The 9,087-nt window shown below is 43.0% G+C and overlaps 1 long non-coding RNA gene across 1 annotated transcript; it reads left to right on the top strand.

Annotated features, from left to right (window-relative positions):
• Positions 1-4,255: 4,255 nt before the first annotated feature.
• LOC149972107 (uncharacterized) lies at positions 4,256-8,825 on the top strand. Its single transcript, XR_016491992.1, has 2 exons — positions 4,256-4,589; positions 8,397-8,825. It is a non-coding gene; the product is annotated as an uncharacterized LOC149972107 (long non-coding RNA).
• Positions 8,826-9,087: the final 262 nt, after the last annotated feature.

Genomic DNA, 9,087 nt, shown 5'->3' with positions numbered 1-9,087 from the left:
ACTTGTTAATCCCAGTTTAGCACTCTGTGTGACCTTTACAGGAAATGAAGACTTAATGTAGGTTGTGTATTCAGTCAAATCCAATCATGTCCTAGTATATTTGCTCAAAAACCCCTCAGTACATGTCTGCTCCTGCCTTTGAGGCATTGAGCAGTGCTTTGGATTAGATCAAAATATCTAATGTTTAGATATAAATGCTTGATTATTACACACCATGTCATCAGTTGTTTCTTAGATTGAGGTTATGTATATGTCTTTGGTCTTCACTCCTCAGGGGTCCTGCTGTCTCAATGGCGATTCTCCCTCTTGGTCACGTGATCCTCTGGCTGGTACCTCTGGCCATGCCTCCTGTACCACATATTGAGTTACATACCTGCTAAAGCGTCTGATCTATAATTAATCTACTCATGTCAGATATAACAGAGAAATAGTGTGGGGTGGGGTGACCTTACGCATGACTGCACTCGGGTCAGTAAGTGTTCACTCGACACACGCATGCGTGTCCTTGCACTCACGCATAAGCACGCAGACAGGCACGTACGCACACACATAAAATGGTTACATAAGATCAGGGAGTGACTTTATCCTTGGCGTGCACTTGTCACAGCTTTCTCACTCACAGTCTAACCTGCCTTAAATACTTGCTTAACATCTGTGCCTCCCTGTTGTATCTCATAGGCACCACAAGAGCTACCATGGCCATTCCATTGGATCAACAGCATGTAGCAGAAGTTGAGAATCCATCTGAAGTAAAGGGGGCCCACGCAGTGTTCAGACCCCGTGAGGCCTGAAATTAGCCACGAGTCTGTGCGTGAGACATCACTTTATACCACAGCATGTGGAGGAGGGGTACAGGGGGTTTCAGAATGACCCTGTCCATACACACAAAGCCTAGGGGTATGTGAGGGTTATGAGAGCAATAGCCCTGCCTAAAAATAAAAGGGGCAAAATGACAGTGGAAGATTCCATTACAAAGAGCTCTTTTGGACAAATAGGAGGGCCAGCGCTTTGAAGAGCACTCACAAAAGACGACCCCCCCCCCCCCCCCCCCCTCTCTGATTAGGTTCCCATTATTCACAGGCCACACGGTAGAGATGGCAGGAGGGTTTTGAAGTGCCTGTTCAACCCATCCCAGCAGTATGCTGCATGAAACACACACACACACACACCATTCCTTAGGCAGATTCCTTAGGCAGATACACATGACCAAAAGTATGTGGAAACCTGCTCGTCTAACATCTCATTCCAAAACCATGGGCATTGATTTGCTGCTATATCAGCCTCCACTCTTCTGGGAAGGCTTTCCACAAGATGTTGGAACATTGCTGCAGGGACTTGCTTCCATTCAGCCACTCACTGGAACTAAGGGGCCTAGCCCGAACCATGAAAAACAGCACCAGACCAAACTTTACAGTTGGCACTATGCGTTTGGGCAATTAGCGTTCTCCTGGCATCCGCCAAAGCCAGATTTGTCCGTCAGACTGCCAGATGGTGAAGCGTTTATACTGCTCCAGAGTCCAATGGCGGCAAGCTTTACACCACTCCAGCCAATGCTTGGCATTGTGCATGGGGATTTTAGGCTTGTGTGCGGCTGCTCGGCCATGCAAACCCATTTCATGAAGCTCCTGACAAATAGTTATTGTGTTGACGTTGCTTCTAGAGGCCGTGTTGCAACCGAGGACAGGCAATTTTTACGCGCTATGCGTTTCAGAACTCGGCATTCCCATTCTGTGAGCTTGTGTGGCCTACCACTTTGCGGCTGAGCCATTGTTGCTCCTAGACGTTTCCACTTCACAGCACTGTTCGTTGACCGGGCAGCTCTATCAGGGTAAACATTTGACAAACTGACTTGTTAGAAAGGTGACATCCTATGATGGTGCCAAGGTGAAAGTCACTGAGCTCCTCAGTTCGGCCATTCTACTGTCTGTGTTTGTCTATGGAGATTGCATGGCTGTGAGCTCGATTTTATACACCTGTCAGCAACTGGTGTGGCTGAAATAGCCAAATGCACTAATTTGAAAGGGTGTCCACATACATTTGTATATACACTTGAAGTCGGAAGTTTACATACACCTTAGCCAAATACATTAAAACTCAGTTTCACAATTCCTGACATTTAATCCTTGTAATAATTCCCTGTCTTAGGTCAGTTAGGATCACCACTTTATTTTAAGAATGTGAAATATCAGAATAATAATAGAGAGAATTATTTATTTCAGCTTTTATTTCTTTCATCACATTCCCAGTGGGTCAGAAGTTTACATACACTCAATTAGTATTTGGTATCATTGCCTTTAAATTGTTTAACTTGAGTCAAATGTGTCGTGTAGCCTTCCACAAGCATCCCAAAATAAGTTGGGTGAATTTTGGCCCATTCCTCCTGACAAAGCTGGTGTAACTGAGTCAGGTTTGTAGGCCTCCTTGTTCGCACACGCTTTTTCAGTTCTGTCCGCACATTTTCTATAGGATTGAGGTCAGGGCTTTGTGATGGCCACTCCAATACCTTGACTTTGTTGTCCATAAGCTATTTTGCCACAACTTTGGAAGTATGCTTGGGGTCATTGTCCATTTGGAAGACCCATTTGTGACCAAGCTTTAACTTCCTGACTGATGTCTTGAGATGTTGCTCCAATATATCCACATACTTTTCTTACCTCATGATGCCATCTATTTTGTGAAGTGTACCAGTCTGTCATGAAAAATTTAAATCACCATGATAATAACTAACAATCAATAGCTTTGACCAATCCCCGAGATTTGTAAGACCATGGGTTTAATAATAATTAGGCAAAGACTCAGCTTATGCAAAAGGTTAGTACAGTTTATTCACGAGAACGTTCTGAAGTCCATTATACAAAGACATCCATTTTATACCTTGCTCCTTACTTACGCACATACTTTCACACAAACAGTAGATATCCTACGCACATACATACACACGAACAGTAGGTGAGTTGTATCCTTCTCCAGAGTTCTCACCCCTATGTATCACTACCCAGCCGACAGTTCCATTCCCCTGAGATTAGGGAAACCTTGAGAAGTACTCCTTGTCCTATCATAAGTTTCTCAGAGTTCTAGCCAGGTCGGGTCAAACACAGTTTAATTGTTCTCGGCATTTTCTTAGGCACACACATACACACACATTTCTCTCCCTCCCAGGTCACTTCTGAACCTAGTTGGACTTATGTTTAATACTTTAATTATTCCCTATACATGCTACATAAACTATAATCCCTAACGGTTAAGTTTCAGGGTGGAATTATTTAATCATTATCTTAAAACATATACATTCCTTTATCACAGTCCCTCCTGCAGCAAATCACCCCCAAAACATGATGCTGCCACCCTCGTGCTTCACAGTTGGGATGGTGTTCTTCAGCTTGCAAGCCCCCCCTTTTTTCTCCAAACATAACGATGGTCATTATGGCCAAACAGTTCTATTTTTCATCAGTTTCATCAGACCAGAGGACATTTCTCCAAAAAGTACTGTCTTTGTCCCCATGTGCAGTTGCAAACCGTAGTCTGGCTTTTTTTATGGCGGTTTTGGAGCAGTGGCTTCTTCCTTGCTGAGTGGCCTTTCGGGTTATGTTGATATAGGACTTGTTTTACTGTGGATATAGATAATTTTGTTCCTGTTTTCTCTGCATCTTCACAAGGTCCTTTGCTGTTGTTCTGGGATTGATTTGCACTTTTCGCACCAAAGTACATTCATCTCTAGGATACAGAATGCATCTCCTTCCTGAACGGTATGATGGCTGTGTGGTCCCATGGTGTTTATACTTGCATACTATTGTTTGTACAGATGAACGTGATACCTTCAGGCATTTGGAAATTGCTCCCAAGGATGACCCAGACTTGTGGAGGTCTACAATTTTTTTTTCTGAGGTCTTGGCTGATTTCTTTTGATTTTCCTAGGATGTCAAGCAAAGAGGCACTGAGTTTGAAGGCAGGCCTTGAAATACATCCACAGGTAAACCTCCAATTTACTCAAATGATGTCAATTAGCCTGTCAGAAACCTCTAAAGCCGTGACATAATTTTCTGGAATTTTCCAAGCTGTTTAAAGGCACAGTCAACTTTGTTTTAATGACTCCAACCTAAGTGTATTGTGGCAAAGAAGGGGGTCGAGTGATAAATGGCAGATATGTGAGAGCAGAACTAATAAACGGGCTCTGCCCGATCACTAAAATGGCCACCCCTGTCAGAACTACAGATCACACACTACAGATCACACACTACAGACCACAGAACTACAGAACTACAGATCACAAAATGGCCGACCGCCAAAACTCCCAGAACTCCCAGAAGTCCCAGAAGCAAGGGGAACCCTCAGAAGGTGGAGCCGACCCACAGATAAAGGGTCAAGAAAAACCAGGAAGAGGGAGAGAGAGTGCTGGAAGGATCTATGAACAATAGAGAAAGAGACAATAGAGATTGGCTGGATTTACCGTGTATGAGCTGGATTGTTTTGGACTTACCTGTTGGCGTTTGGACCTGGACCTACCGAGAACCCGATTCGTGTACCGAACTCTGCTATCCTTGACCTCGCCTACGGCCTGGGTGGACCAGGACGGAGAAACAAACACACAGGTACTGTCCTGTTCGAAAGAACTCTCATTCTTGGGTGATTTGGTGACAGTTTACCACTTAATTTGACAAACGCTCCTAACCTTGAAGAGGTTTGCCACAGTATGTAAACTTCCGACTTCAACTGTATATATAGTGTATGCACTACAATAACAAAATTATTCTAAGCAACAAGATTGGTCTCAAAATTGGTGTGTGTGCATGTTTGGGTGTGCATACGTGTGTATGAAGGACTGTGGAGTACTCCCTGTCTCATGCTAGTGTCCTTTCCAGGCATGTTGCTGTCCCATCTCTTTTTGTGTGTGTTGTCCTACAAATGGCCTCTGCAATTTGTATCTGTAAGGGTAATGACCGTGGTGCTGGACCTCCATATAGCTCATAGGTAGGAACTCCCCTCTGCCCCTGTCCCCCACCCTCCCACCTCTCATATCTGCATCCTGGGTGGGTACTGTAGCCAGGTCTTACACAGTGGCCTTAAAGAGAGTGGTCCACCACTGACGGTGACTCATACTCTTTCCATCTTAACTATCTTTTTTAGATTTGAACAGTAATCCAATGAGTGTTTCAGCACCTCCAGTAAAGTCCCTGACTCCCTAGAGGATATAGGCTTCAGTGATATCATACAGGGTGGGTGGCTGGCTGTTACCCAGAACAATGGTTATGTTGTGGTCCCTCCTGTGCTGCATCATGGCAGGTGCTTATCAGAGCCTCCAGCCCTCCAGACCACTCCTCTACTCAGAACCAGCCCCAGGAGTAGAACCTACCCAGCCAAGCACCGGTCCCGGTTCGTTTCAACACCACATTGTTATGTCTGGCAGTGTTTTGTCAGATTGAGATCTTCAGTAGAAAGTGTCATTTCCTTAAGCCACTTCAGCCTCTACCACCACCTCCTAGTTCAGAGTGTACATTTCCACCCCATCACTCAATGCAACACAAATGTCCATGTATTAACAAAGCTATTCCTGATGAGATCTCAGAACACGATAACACTGGGCCTTGCCTTTTTGACCTTCAGGCCTCAGAAAGTATTCCCATATCCTGTTAAGTTTTTGCTAAACTGTACTGTTTGTTGCGAGGATACTGGGTGGCAGTGAGTTCATATGTCATCAGTATAATTGACCTGTGTCTGGATACCCTCTCCCATTGTGGAGATATCTGGTTAATGTGACTAATGGATGTAATGTAGTCTAATTTAAAGGCTTGAGGGGTATCAAATCCTTCCACACAAAGACATTGTAGACCTGCTTTAGGAGGGCAGAGGTTTCTGATCCCCACTGCCCCCCATGGGACCCATAGTCATTACGCCCTCTATACCAAAGTCTGGGGTAAAACCTGACTGACGGATGTATGGAAGCTGTGCTGTGTCATCTATACTGATATAACACAGTCGTCTGTTGTTCACCTGTCTAAGGCCAATTATTATAACGGCGATTCTGATCCAACCATAAATTCATACATTGTGCCCCTGGCCTGAGAGGATGGAAGTTCAACGTGGTGCTAGATGTAGTATGTGAATGTTAACATGAAAGGAAGTTAAGCTAGCGAGCAAGTATTTGAACCAGGTAGCCTAGGACAGCAAAGACTAAAAGCGTGTACTGTATGACAGAGTCATAGACCGTTTAGGCAACATGAAAGAGGAGGATGGTATTGGTATTTCTCTACAAGTAGGGTAAGTCAACATGCTTTTGTACTTGCACGCACACACACACACACACACACACAGACACAGACAGAAATCAATGACGGCCACATCATATTTAGCTTACGTTGATTGGACTAAATTGTTTTTTGGTATCTTTCATGCCCCACTGTATTAGACTAAGCAGAGGTGATTAGATGATGTTGAAGTTGAAATGGTGCTGAAATAGTGAAGGCAGATCCTGTTTTCTTTGACTTGCAGTAACTCTCCGTGGATCTAAATCAATAGTTGTTTAGTAGTCCAAAAGTATCGTAAACATTGCTTTACCATGCTGTAGGTCATGTAACTGTTTGTTACATGCAACATGTTAAGTGGACTTTACCAGACAGATGGTGCTCTCTGGTTTTGTAATGAATCAAATGTGTGGTTGAATTTATTCTGCCATTGTGTCTTCTTATTGTCTCTGCCTTAGGCCTATATATCACGGTGTCAAGACATAACACGTTATAGAGCAAACAACACAATCATCACAACACACAGGTTGTAATATGGCTTTTTTTCCTGGATTAGCTTCCCCAGGGATTTTACCCACGCACCAAAGCTGACCAGAACATCTCCAGTAGTGTAGGTTAGAGAGAAAGTGAAACAAGAAACTGTAATGTAAAATAAAGTATAGTATTAGTGCTTTGTAGTCAGGCTTAGCCATAATATGCAAACAATCATTAATCAACATGCCCAGGATCAAGTTCGATATCTGACACATTCATTTTTTACAATGTAACTGTATACAGTAGAGTTTCATTGGATTACAGATAAGACCTATTATTCTGTATACTGTAGTTTGTGTCATTATTTTATTGCTTTATTATTCTGACTTTTACTGTTTTGTATACACCTGCTGTCAACAGCAACACACCCGCTGCATGTGCAATATGATATTTTCTCTGGAGGGTGGCACTTGCTTTATTTTCTGTAGCAATTGTTTCCAGGGCCTCTCCCTATGGTCTTGACATTTTTGTGCCGAGGTAATGTTTCCTTGCTTTGATAGGGTAAATAGCTGCCTGTCCATTGTGCTCAATGTTAGCTCCACATGGAATCATAAGAGAGAAGACTGGACCTCGACAGGAGGAGGGGAATTCCGGGGAATTCTAGTAGCATTCCAATTGTCTTCCGAGTTTGACTATTAGTAATCATTGTAGGAAAAGCTCAGTGCCATGGAGTCAAGTGATTGTACTCCTCACTGCCATGTTTACATTACCAGTTGTAAAGCTTTTAATGCCTCTGTGTTTACTGTTCAGAGGAACAACTGATGTTCTATAGGAAGTGTCCCCAGAGAAACACAATCTCAGGACCTTGGGCAACTTGTAAAAATAGTCCTGCAATTAATTTTCATATTCTTTCACTCTCAACAATTAACACATTCCCTTTTTGCCTCTCCTGAAGAAAAGCTATAATGAAGAGCGAGGGGACCTGATGGATTGGGTTTCAGCACGTTGAGGAAAGAATCTCAGAAAAGTGCCAAAGAGTAGTGCTCCTTGTGATCTTATCGACAGAGAAAAAAAATACAAATAAACCGATGTGGGCTAAAATGCCTCTTATCTGTGTTTATAGTCACAGAGAACTGAGAGAGCAGAGGGGAACAGCTAAGGAGCTCCAGGAGCTCTACAAGGTGTCGAAAGCATTCCACAGGGGTGCTGAGCCATTTTGACTTCAATGCTTCCCACGGTTGTGTCAAGTTGTCTGGATGTCCTTTGGGTGGTGGACCATTCTTGATACACACGGGAAACTGTTGAGTGTGAAAAACCAAGCATTGTTGCAGTTCTTGACACAAACTTCTGCGCCTGGCACCTACTACCATACCCCTTTCAAAGGCACTTAAATATTGTCTTCCCCATTCACCCTCTGAATGGCACACATACACAATCCATGTCTCAATTGTCTCAAGGCTTAAAAAACCTTTAATCTGTCTTCTCCCCTGCATCTACAATGATTGAAGTAGAGTCAACAAGTGACATCAATAAGTGATTATGGCTTTCACTTGGATTTACCTGGTCAGTCTGTCATTGAAAGTAGAGGTGTTCTTAGTATTTTGTATACTAGTGTATATATGTACTGTATCAGTCATCCCATCTGCTTTGCGCTTAGTAAGACTATCATTTGTTTTTCAACAGGACAATGACCCAAGACACCTCCAGGCTGTGTAAGGGCTATTTGACCAAGGAGGGTGATGGAGGGCTGCATCAGATGACCTCGCCTCCACAATCACCTGACCTCAACACAATCGAGATGGTTTGGGATGAGGTGGACCGCAGTGTGAAGGAAAAGCAGCCAACAGGTGCTCAGCATATGTGGGAACTCATTCAAGACTGTTGGAAAAGCATTCCTCATGAAGCTGGTTGAGAGAATGCCAAGAGTGTGCAAAGCTGTCATCAAGGCAAAGGGTGACTACTTTGAAGAATCTCAAATCTCAAATATATTTAGATTTGTTTAACACTTTTTTTGGTTACTGCATGACTCCATATGTGTTATTTAATGGTTTTGATTTCTTAAGTATTATTATACAATGTGGAAAATAGTAAAAATGAAAAAAAAAACTTGAATGAGTAGGTGTGTCCAAACTTTTGACTGGTACTGTATATACAAAGCGCATTGGTAAAGTATTCAGACCCCTTGACTTTTTCCACATTTTGTTACGTTACAGCCTTATTTGAAAATGTTCTAAATATTTTTTTTCCCCTCAATCTACACACAATACCCCGTAACGACAAAGCGAAAACAGATTTGACATTTTTGCTAATTAATTCAAAATAAAAACAGAAATACCTAATTTACGTAAGTATTCAAGCGTCACGTCTGGAGGAA

Source organism: Oncorhynchus mykiss, chromosome 25 (genome assembly GCF_057628025.1).
Source record: "Oncorhynchus mykiss isolate SJ-2025 chromosome 25, ASM5762802v1, whole genome shotgun sequence".
Classification (NCBI taxonomy): Eukaryota; Metazoa; Chordata; class Actinopteri; order Salmoniformes; family Salmonidae; genus Oncorhynchus; species Oncorhynchus mykiss.
This window is presented reverse-complemented; position numbering and strand designations above follow the sequence as displayed.